Raw genomic sequence first — 12,462 nt, 5'->3', positions numbered from 1 at the left:
CTTATTAGTACTATTTGTTTTTTTAGTATGCAATGAACAACTAAGCTTTCTATTTTTTATATTGTGTTTTTTTTTTCCTTTTAATTAATACTAAAGTTTAAAACTATGAATAATTTTTTCTGAATTGAGGTAATATTTTATGATAAACTTTTATATTTACTATAATATAAGTGAAATATTATATGTTTATAACCATGGTTCTAGAGATTTTAGTGTGTATAATATATATATATATATATATATATATATATATATATATATATATATAAAATAGCGGTAAACCCGAAACGGTACACCGGTATTGACCGGTATCCGAAATATATCGTACCGGTGGCCAAACCGGTACAGCCTCCGGTACGGTATTGACTTCCTTGGTATATATACAATTTGGTATATTTTTCCCTTTTCCTACCATACAGTTTCTTGATGTATTCTTTCCTTCTAATACTTACCTTACCTGTGAAACTTGCATGTATGTATTTGCCTTCTCCTTTTTGTTTTTTTCATGAAATTCCCTTCTTTATTTTTTTTTATCAAATTGAATATGTTTTGTGTGCGGGTTGCCTTTTGTTTAAGTTATTTTTGTTAACTTTGATCTAATTTATATGCTTATTATGGTCTTCAGAATTAATTGTATATCTTCCATGAAAACTAACAGATTAATTTTAACAAAAACTTTATTCACTTTTTGAAAGATCTGTTTTCCAATATGTGTAAATCCCACAGGTAGCCATGAGACCAAGATTTGACTATCAAAAACCATGATAATGAACATCACTCCACAAATAATGGAGACAGAAAATTGATTAAATATAAAAAGGGTGATGTAAAAACAATGAATATTTATGGTGATGTGAAATCTCCATGACTTCGCTGCCTCTCCCTTATTGTCAAAGTTAATTCAATTTTCATGTGAGTATCTTTATTTTAACTCTAATTTCATATTTTTTTAATGTTTAGAAATTAATATTGTTTGTAATTATTGAATTCAGAGTTTCTTTGTGTCTATATATTTAAGTGTGTGTTATTGTGAATTTTGCTTTCAATTTTTTTTTTAATTTTTTTAATTTGGGTTGTTTTAATTTGTAAATTCGGGATGATTGCTTGGGGTTAAAGTAAAAATATTAGGTCAATTTTAATAATAATTCATGCAATAGTAGGGTGTTAGATGCTGATATTAATTTTATGCTGATTTACATTAATTAACATAAACATCTTAGCATGTTTAAAACCGAAACTTCTGAAGCTCCCATAATTTTCCACGTCATCACTATTTTATTTTTCTTTTTATTTTAGGTTTTATATTTTATATATTTATTATTTCTCTTCAACGTGTAATTATCTTATCAAGTGTTACAATAGTTTAGTTTAAGTAAAACTCTATTAGATATATGTTTTGCAAACCATTTAATACAGTCTCACACCGTTTCATGATAAGTAGAAGACTTTCATTGAGCATGAAGCGGAAAAAGTAATAATTAGGCTGGGCATGTTCGTAGCTAAAGACAGTGGTACAGTCTCCGCCCTTCTTCCAATTGCAATGTACTGATGGCACATGTTAGTCCTTTTGGCTTATGTTTCATAATATATATGTTCAACAAATTTACACCTCATTAATATTTTTTTTATAAAGTTTTATTTTTAAAAAAACCTTTAGGGTTTCTTCATTTCTTGCATAAGAACCCTGTATGGCACTAACACAAACATAAACCCTGATTTTTTTTTTTTCTTTCTCGCATACAAACCTCCCTTTACAGCACCAACACAAATATTAAACCTCATTAGTATCTTTGCGTCCCACTCCTCGGTGAATGTTGATTTTCCACTCCCTCTTTGTTTCTTGGAATTATTTGTTTAGTATTTCTTGGAATTGATATATAGATTGCTTTTCTTTTCTTTTCTTTTCTTTTTTGATGAGAATTGCATATGCAGGAGTGTTCCTATATATGGGGTTTTTTTTTTTTTGGTTTTTAGATTGGCGCCAATCAGCAAAGAGAGAGAGCAAACTAAGTTAAAGAGCAGCATTGTGACTACTCATATTCAATAGTTGGGTTTTATCTAGCAAAACCTAAACATCAGGTTTAGTACGTTGATTTATTGTATTTTATCCAATACAAATTTCGCACCTAATCTTTTTATTGTAGAACTTTATAATTTAAAATTTAAAAACAAGAAGCATGAAGCAAGAAGATGAACTTCCTAAATTTGGTGGTGAGTCACTACTTCTGTTTATGAAATCAATCTTTTGTGATTAAAAGTGAACATGTTTAGCATTTGAATTTAAAATATTTTATTCCATTTTGTAGAATTCAATAGGTGTGTTTGAAAGATTGAATTAATCTTAATTAAGTTTTCAATATCTTTTCATTATCCTCTCCTTATATTAATTTCAAATTCTAATAATGTTTTGACAAATCAAGGAGGTGATACTAAATTCCAATATTGTCACCATATATATAATCAACTTATTAGTGTTTGCTTTTATGAATAATCATTGAATCAGTTATTATTCGTACTATATTGGATGTTTTAAACTAATACTAATTATTTCTATAAGACATTATATTAAATTGTATGTTTTTAGAATGACTGAATTATCTTGATTGTCTTTTGTTTTAATATTTGGGTCTCTTTATTTCCTTTCAATTTATGTTTTTGTTGGTTCTAACATCTAGTTGAAATGTTTGATTTAGCCAATGGCCATAACAAACTCCAACCAATTCTTTGTTAGTTTAAAAATTTCACCTAATTAGTGGCTAATCGACAAAGAATGAGAAAAACACTATAAGGAGGTACAAAAACAGCACAAGACTACAAGAGAGCTTGGTGGGCTTCAACTTCTAGAGTTTCTGCTTCTCTATCGAGGTAAATTGATGTTATTTAGGAATGAAATATCATTTGAGTTATTGAGAGAATAATAATTTTATTTTTTTACTTTGACATTAAAATCAATATAAAATTTACACATTTATGTTAAATAATACCATGCATTGCATGGGTTAGCGACTAGTTAATTTGATTCTTAAACTATTAATTTTGTTAACGAAGACTATTCTCAACTTTTTAATTTAAGTCAATATTATTTTTGAATTTCCTTTCCATTTAAAGTTTTAATGGAACTAGTTGTTGTGTCAAACAAAACACGTACATATTTGATTCAAGAAAAGATGCTAACTTGGTTAGGAAAAAAAAAGTAATGTTACCAACAAAACATTTTACGCAACAATTGAATTGTCTAATTTTTTCTATATCATTTTAATTGAAACATGTAATTGAAAATCTCAATTATAAATTATAATATTTGTGAGGACGAGGATCCTTAATCCCATTTAAATGGACTTCTAAGATTATTTCTGAGGATACACCTCAGACCTTGGGGACGAGCATTGGTTAACCACGGGGATGAGCACCAGCTAACCTTGGGGACGAGCATTAACCATGGGAGGCGCATGAAGTTAAAATTTCACAGAGGAAATAAAGCAGACTTGGCATAGGTTACGAGGAGGATGAAGAGAGAAGGGTGTAGAAGCCATCCCCTCCGCATTAAATGCAAGACAACTAATCCTCTGGCCACATTAATGAGGAAATGACCTTGAACAGTGATGGCACAGTTCAGATTGCGCGGTAGATGCTTACTAGTATGTTCCGAATGAGACGGAAGTCCTGGGAATGCAATCTCAGCCCTCCAAGTGTAGGACTAAGATAATCTATGTGAAATATAAAAGAAAAATGAAGATCCTTATGAGGGAGATTTAGAAAGAGAGAGAGAGAGAGAACTTTGTAACCAAGAGCTGACATATTTGTTCAAGGGAAAAAGAAATACACATATATAAAACAGACATTCCTCAGGCATGATCGAGGATCCTTTTTTCTTCAAAATTTGTGGTCTTCGTCATTTCATTGGCGTCTTATCTCATTATGGTTAAATTTAACTTGTTAAGTGATCAATATCCAACCCATTCTCTAACAAATCTATTGTAGTGGGCTTATTGGGCTACTGTCTGGGTCATTCTTGGGCCGTGGACTAACTTGCGTCCTTACAATATTTTTGATGAATCTTTTTTATTTTTTTAGAATCTCTAATTTAGGAGGAAGAGAAATAAGGAAGGTGGAGTGAGTGGTGGTTGAGTTGTGGTCCCCAGTCCTATGCTAATTAAGGGAGGTTGATACATGTACACTAGCTTGTAAGATGGAGCATGACATTTAGCTTGATGCCTTTGATAGAGTTAAGAGGATTATTGGTTTTTTTTTACATACAGAAAAATAAAAGTTGCCACCGCTTGATTACTTTTTTTATTTTTTTTATTTTATAAATGAAGGTGTCCAGACCTTTTCGAATATCTAACTATTTCCTTGGGTGTATGTAGTTCTCCCATTATTATAAACAGGAATCCCATGAGGGTGGCCTTAGGATCTCATGGATATCATGAGGTCTTAGGAACCACTAAACCAACCCCTTAGGGCTACCTTTATTAGATTTTCTAAATTCCTTGTATTATGTATTTAAAAATATCCTAATATAAATAAGTTAAAATTTATTGAGTATATTGAGTATTTTGGATGGAAAATCAGGTTTTTCTCTTATTTATTTATTTTGGTTGTAAAACCAAAAAATTAGGTTTGGGTTGGGTCTAGCTATCCATAGGTAAAAAATCTAGGCAAGAATTGGGTATGGGCTCCAATTGGGTATTGGAATTTGGGTATCCACGGGTAACATTTTTGGGTCGAGGTTGGGTATACCCAACCCAAATCCGGTCCATGGCCATCCTTAGTAGGATATTCCAAGTTTGATCACTTTCTCCTCCACTTTACCTCCTTTTTAAAATCTTACATGTTGGGTCTCATCTATTAAAAGAAAGTTTGACCTCACATGTAATTAAATTATAATCTTAAACTTTTGGGAGCATTTAACAACCTTCACCTTAGAAACAAAAGAAGGGATCCTTCCAAGTGGTTTGCTAATGTCCAAGTAGCTCTTGGTAAGTAATCTTGTAATCCAGCTCTAGTCACCATTCACCAATCTTACAGCTTGTTTGGATAAACTGGATCCTTTTTATTCCCGTCTCACGGACCCAAGGATTGTCCCACAAAACTTACCCCACTATGTAGTGTCGAGTTTAAACATGTTTATCATGGACATGCTTACCATGAAATGAAGACATTAATCAGTTTTTAGCATAGGCGAGAACTGAACATCGTTTCTTAATTCAACTATCAGAGACTTTACCAGTTGAACTAAGAGCAAAAAGTGTCATATTATAAAGTATGAATAATGTAGGTAGCGTTTTCTTGCAAGAGTTTAGCGTAAGTGTGATAATACCTTTTCTTTTCTTTTAAAGAAAAAAAGATTTTATTAAGAAAAGTACGTTATATCAGTCAAGTATATAATAAAACTATGGTGGAATAACCTCCATTCCAATACAATCTGAAACACTAAGAGAATGTATAACTAGACTATGAGTAAGCAATTGAATAAAGGGTATAGAAAAGAACTTTGCATATTTAATAAGAGGCCATTGAACAAGGTGGGAGTTCGGTTATTGAATTTGACTCGATGGTGAGCAAGTTGGCTGCACTTACATTACCAGTGAAGAATAGTACCTTATAGTAATTAATTGATTATAATTCGAAAAAAGAAGTACTGATATTGAAGAGATTATTCCACAAGTGAAATATATCTAAAACGTATTTTAATGTAGAAATAAGATAATTTTTAATAAGAGTTTATATGTAAGAATTTCACTTTTATTTTTGCAAAATTAGTTTTTCTAGGAATAACTTAACAAGCATGTCCTTTTAAATTAAAATTAAATTAATTTAACTTAACAAGATGTAGACACTCCATTTTGCAACTTTCATTTGACCTAACTCGCGTTGTATTGCATATCATTATCATATCATTTCACAAGTGCAAAATTGTAATTTTGATCATTTGATCTCCAAATACATTTTGTGAAATAAATTTTCAGATTATACCAATTAAAACGACAGTTCATGGGTCTCAAATGTGTGAAGGAGTAGTCATTTCCTTCAAGGTAATTCTTTTAGTGATTAAAAAAAAAAAAATCTTTTTATTGCTCATAAGACTTTGATTGTTCCATATGATTTTTAGTTTCTTCTTTCTCTTTTATTTTTCTAGAAAATTTTGACTCTAAAAAAAATAATCCTCATCACATGCATGAAGCGCATGTGGTGAGCCTAGTCTCGAATTAATTAAACTATTATTTTATTTTCTTGGTTCATAACATATAATTTTTTAGTGGTCTATTACACACACTTTAGTGTACACATAGTACACAAGCCTAGTAAATTAAAAAAATGTTAAGACCACAACTTTTGACATGATTTTGCCACAACTTATCATAACTTGCCATGTGAGTATTGATGCAAAAGTTACGTCAAAAGTTCTGGTCCTATTATTACTTTGTAAATTGTGACTTGTGTGTATGTTGTATACACTAGAGTGTGTGCACCATAATTATCCTAATTTTTCATGCAGAGCTTGAAATCCCACTTGATAGTTGACTTAATGAGCCTTAAAGAAAATCACGCTTCCAAGTTCCTGATCAGAGTACTTACATTAAACCCACCTATGGTTAAACTCATTTAATAGTGATTTTTTTTTATATACTCGCCATTACTAGTGATATCGTGGAAGCCTAAAGAAAGCACACACGACACTCTCTTTGATGGAACAGAAACCAAAATGTTAGTTTCTAGTAATAAACTTTGAATCCATGAGGGTCATTGAATCAACAAGAAAAAATGGTTTTGGAATCTACTAGAGAAACAATAGACAAAAGTCTATATTTTTATTCATTTGAAAACTCTTCAAAAACGTTTACAGATTAAGGGGCCTATTTAAGGGCTCTGTAAAACTTGACAAATAAGAAAATATATTCTAAAATAAGTATTAATTAATATCTAACCATAACAAAAACCAAATTTGACCTAAAAAGCATTAAAAGCACCTAAAAATAAGGAAATAAATGTCATAAACCTAAAATAATGAATTTTACATAAAAATACAAAAATTAAACAATAGATTATGTCCTACATCAGTTAGAAATGTGAGTATATATAATTTTGTAATGTTCAATAGGAGATCAATAAAAGAGTTTTGCATGTTTGTTTACCATTTACTTTTGCTGAATTGTCATTATATTTGAACTTTAGGAGTAATTTAAAAGCACATTGAATTCTCTTAATTTTTTTTGGTAGTTTTTAAATGTATTTCTATTTACAACGGCAGATTTGAACAATGAAGTTAGCCCCCCTCCCCTTTAGTCTCTAACGCTCTATTTGTTTCAGCATTAATGTTTTCTGGAAAACTTGTCATTTTCCATAAAATATTTTTTGGAAAACTATCTTATTTTCCAGTGTTTGGTAACGACCTTGAAAATGAGTTTGAGAATGTTTTCTAGTGTTTGATATTCACAAATATTTTTTGGAAAACTATCTCATTTTTTTAGAAAACTATCTCATTGTAACTATACCACTGCAATTTTTGTGGCTCTGGAACTCTAAGCATCAATACCAAGTGAATAGAAATACACATATTGCCAAGAAGTGCTTAAGTTTTACCATCCTACACCTTTGTAGCAGATAACTTTCTATATAGATAGTTTTCTAATTTAATTGGAACTTGTTAATTTGTTCTAATTTAATTGGAACTTCTTGCTTATGTTTCCCTATCACTACACTCATAACTGCCAGATAAAATTGAGAGTTGAGGAAAAATTTTGCATAAGAGGCAAGTACCAGAGTAAATTTCCAACTTCCAACTGTGATTTTCTGGGTCAGAATAGCTTCATCATGCATACCTTTGTTAATTGAAGTCAAGTTCAAATAAAATCACAAAGCCAATGTTATAAGGCTCTGGTGGCAATGCAATATAAGCTCTAGCTACTTTCTAAGGTGACAATCAAGTCTTTTCTTGTGTATTATGTTAGTAGAGTAAAAAAAAAAAAAAATCAGAGCTAAAAATAATTTTAATTAAAAAAAATCAGATCTAAAAATAATATTAATTGTTAATTTTTAATTTTTAAACATTTTATTTTAGTATATACAAAGTAAGGCAGAACCACAGCATTCACCACAGCAGCATGAGTAGACACTGAGAATCAATTGATTATAATTGAAAATCACAACCTAATTTCCAACTGCTGGGAAACAGAACATCTACAATCATGTGATAGTAATGTTGGACAACTTTTGCTTATTGAGTTCATCATTTACCGCTCCAATAAATAAATATGTTATAAAGTGTGTAGTAAAACTTAATTCACAGATAATACAATTATAAATGTTCTACCTGAGATGCTCAATTTCCAATTGGCAAATGAGGAACTTTCTCAATACAAGAAGGACAACAACAACAACAAAAAACAACTCTTTAATAATTTTAATTCCCCAGACATTGAGAGAGGATTCTTATATTACTAATAAAGCACTTCACAATCTGCATAATTCACAGCGATAAAAAATAAAAAGCAATCTCAAAATGCTACAGACCAAGCAGAAAATTTTAGTTGGTTAAAAGGTAAAGTTAATTTAGAGGTGTTTCCCTCATCCAAAGAATCATCTAAATGGCTCCTTATTGATAAAATATTGTCAAAAAATCCTTCTCTAAGGCTATGGTTAAAGAAATTTTGGCAGACCCATGTGTCCCGTTTGAATATCTATGGAGTGCATTTACAACACGGGAAACCATTGGAATTTAAATTAATATATTTATTTTCTATATTTCAAAACAAATATATTTATTTTAACAAAAAATAGGAATCCATCAAACAAATCAAGTATACTAAAACACATGAAATCAAAATTCTCGCAAAGAGTTGACAAGTTCGTTTCCGCGAGAGTAGCATTCGCAGGTTCTCTATAAATTTTAATTACAAATAATAACCCATAAACCAATCATGAATTTGGTGTGCAGAAAGTTTGCCCATAAGCGTATCTACTAGATCAAAGCAAAAGTTTGCCCATAAGTTTTCAACTCAAACTACCCACACCCCACAACAAATGCCAAAGCAAACTATAAAATTGGGGTTTTTGTAGAGAAGAATGAAATATTACCAGTGCAAGGAAGAGTTGCTGACCGTGAGAGATAGATAGAGAGAGATCTGTGAAAAGAGGAGAGACCAGAGTGGGAGAGACAGTGAGAATAAGAAAGGAGAGAAAAAGCAAAGAGAAGGAGAAAATTGAAAGCTTACCGTGAGACTGTGATATAGAGTAGGCGCCAGAATAAGTTGTTTCCCGTGGCTAGAGAGAGTAAAGAAAAAGATAATATTTATGGGAGAGATGTGATGCCTGAGAGAGAGATTGTTTTCCGAAAAAAAAAAAAGGAAAACATTCAATAGAAAACAAGCCTTATTTTTATTAGGGTTTTCCATTGACTAAAGATAGTTTTCCGTTGACTAAATTTTTTTTTGTGCTACCAAATACTGAAAAATGTGGAAAACTATCTATATAGATAGTTTTCCAGCGAAACAAACAGAGCGTAAGTCACCTCTTTGAGTTCTAAAGTCTCATTTTTATACATCAACATAGCCACCGGATAATAATAAAATATGCTAGGAGTGATACTAATAAAAGTATAACTTTATCGTCCTCCTCAAGGTTTATCCTAAATTTTATAATTTAGTATTTAACCTAATAGACATGTTGAGATACTCCAATAGATTTGAGCCTTATTTGCAAGTAATAAAATTGCTTCTTCATGCACAACTCCTTGTAGTCTTCATCCATTTCTTTGTAGTCTTCATCACTCATCTTTTCAAGTTTCTTTGCCTTCCCAGGTAAGGCCTTTTAAACTTCTCGTTGGATTAAGAAATGACAAAGTTTAGCTACAAAATTAGTTGTAGGCTTGTAGCCTAATGCTACAACCTTACTTAATATCATTAACATTACTAAATTGCATGTTCTTTATGCTTTTAATACACATGTCAAGTTTTGTGCCAATAAAATATTATTTACTATATGATCTATAAGATTATATTTTATGCATAATTTTAAGGTATAAATGCACTTTTAGTCCCTACATTTTGACCCGATTTCTATTTTGGTCCCTACATTTTAATTTGACTACTTTTAGTCCCTAAACCAATTAACGAGTGTTATTTTCACCCTTTCTTTCGGTCAACCAATGAAAATAGCTGAGGTGGCAGCCGGAGGAATTAAAATATTATAAAAAATGCCACGTCAGCATCTTTTTTTTTTTTTTTTTTATAAATAATTTTTCAATTTTAACTAAATAAAAAAAGAAAATTTAAAAACACAAACTCAAATTTAAAAAAACAAAGAACACAAGAACCCAAACCCAGAAAATCAAACCCAAGAACATGAATTCAAAATTAAACCCATTGAATCAACTTCCTTTCCCACTTAAAATGAAATCAATAATGCAATAAAATTTGAGAAGAGAACAAAGACCAATGCTGAAAGACCCATGCTGAAAACCCATCAGTTTTTCTCGTTCTTCCCTAAAGATTCATAGCCAAAATCATAAAATCAAAGAAAACCCAGAAATCTCAAACACTCAAAAACCTAGAAACCCAAAAACTCAAACAAAACCCAGTTTATTTCAAACAATCAACAACAAAATCAACCAACCTGGCCAACTCAGCTCATTGAATCAAACAAACACACAAACCCAGAAAAACCTAACCAGTTCACTCACTTAAACTGAACTAAACTGAAGAAAAAATGTCAATAACCCGGCTGTTTCTCCGAAGATGCTTACACAACGACCAAAATCCCAAACTCACTTTCCTCTCCTCCCATTTCCAATCCTTCTCTTCTTCTCCTTCCCTTTCTCCTTTTTCTGATGATCCCGTTTCTCTCTCTATTTCCTCGGAGCTCCTTAACAACCCGAACTCCGACCCGCTTCTGATCTCCGAACGCCTCCACCTCAAGTTTTCTCATGTCAACCCAACGCCTTCTCTAGTCCTCTCCACTCTCAATCTCTCCCCCGAAGTCGGTTGTACAGTCCTCGGCTTCTACCAATGGCTTCTCTCGAACCCTAACTTCACTCACTCCGACGAAACCGTGTCGTTCTTCATCGATTACTTCGGCCGCTGCAAGGACTTCAAGGCCATCAACGAGCTCCTTTCCTCTTCTCGTCTCTCGATGTCGCTCAGCCCTAAAACCCTACACGCTGCCATTGCTAGGTTGTATTGAGCCCAGACGCCAACGCGACTCGAGACAGTGAGCCCAGAGTCCAAATGCCAACGCGACACGAGATAGTGAGCCCAGACATTGACGCAATGCCATCATCATCATCATGCCGACGCAACGCGACACGAGAGTCTATCCAGCTGTTGCCACCGCAACAAGCCCCCGTAATTCGGATTTGATTTTTTTTTTTTCTGGTTTCATTTTTTGGGTTTGGGTATTTGTTATGGGTTTGGGTATTTTTTTGGGTTTGATTTCTTCCGTTTCCAGCTTCTTTTTCTTCGATTTGATTCTACTTTACATTTCTTTACTCGGATTTGATCTGTGAGTGTATCAGTATTTGAGTTTGAGTTTGAGATAAGAGAATAGAGTTTGAGTTTGAGATGAAAGTGTGGGGCGGTTTGAGAACAGTGTTCAGGTTTGGATCTTATGTTAATTTTTTGGGTTTAAAAATTTTTGGGTTGGTGTTCTTGTTCAAGGAACTGTTAGATCTTAATTCATGTAAATTTTGGTTTTTAATTTTGTTTTTATTTTTTTATTTAATTAAAATTCATAAATTAATTTTTTAAATTTATATGCTGATGTGTCATGGGTGACGTGGCATTTTTTTAATAATATTTTAATTCCTCCGACTGCCACCTCAGCTATTTCCGTCGGTTGATCGACAAAGAGGATGAAAATAACACGCGTTAATTGGTTTAGGGACTAAAAATGGTAAAATTAAAATGTAAGAACCAAAATAGAAATCGGGTCAAAATGTAGGGACTAAAAGTGAATTTACGCTTAATTTTAAATTACAAAAACTTGCTATTTAAACAATTTATTAATGACATAGTTATTAATTTTTAATTTTCTAGATATTTTGCAATCATGGAGGACATGAGAAGAGAATGTAATCTAATGGTGGATTTGTCAAAATTCACCTCCAATAAAAAGATATTGAGTAAAATTGTAACCTTAAGTTACAACCAATTTTATAGCTAAATTTTGTCTATTAAGAAATCTTTCATTTGCATTTACCAAAAAGAAAAAATTTCCTTAGTACAAAACTTCTTGTCATCTTTATCATAACTAAGAAATTTGAATCCTAACCTTTGTTTGATACCAATTATTATGCAAATAGCACTCACAAATTTTTTTTTTTAAAAAAAAAGTAAAGAAAAAATTAATGAATATATACAGAGATCATAAGAATTTATGTATTTCAACAAAATGTCTATGTCCAAAAGCGACTGACAAGTAGAAAACTTCATTATAAAATAGGAAATTTATAATAGCAATACAAGG

The sequence above is a fragment of the Castanea sativa genome, chromosome 4 (assembly GCF_040712315.1).
Source record: "Castanea sativa cultivar Marrone di Chiusa Pesio chromosome 4, ASM4071231v1".
In the NCBI taxonomy this organism is placed as follows: Eukaryota; Viridiplantae; Streptophyta; class Magnoliopsida; order Fagales; family Fagaceae; genus Castanea; species Castanea sativa.
Note: the sequence above shows the minus strand (reverse complement) of the source record.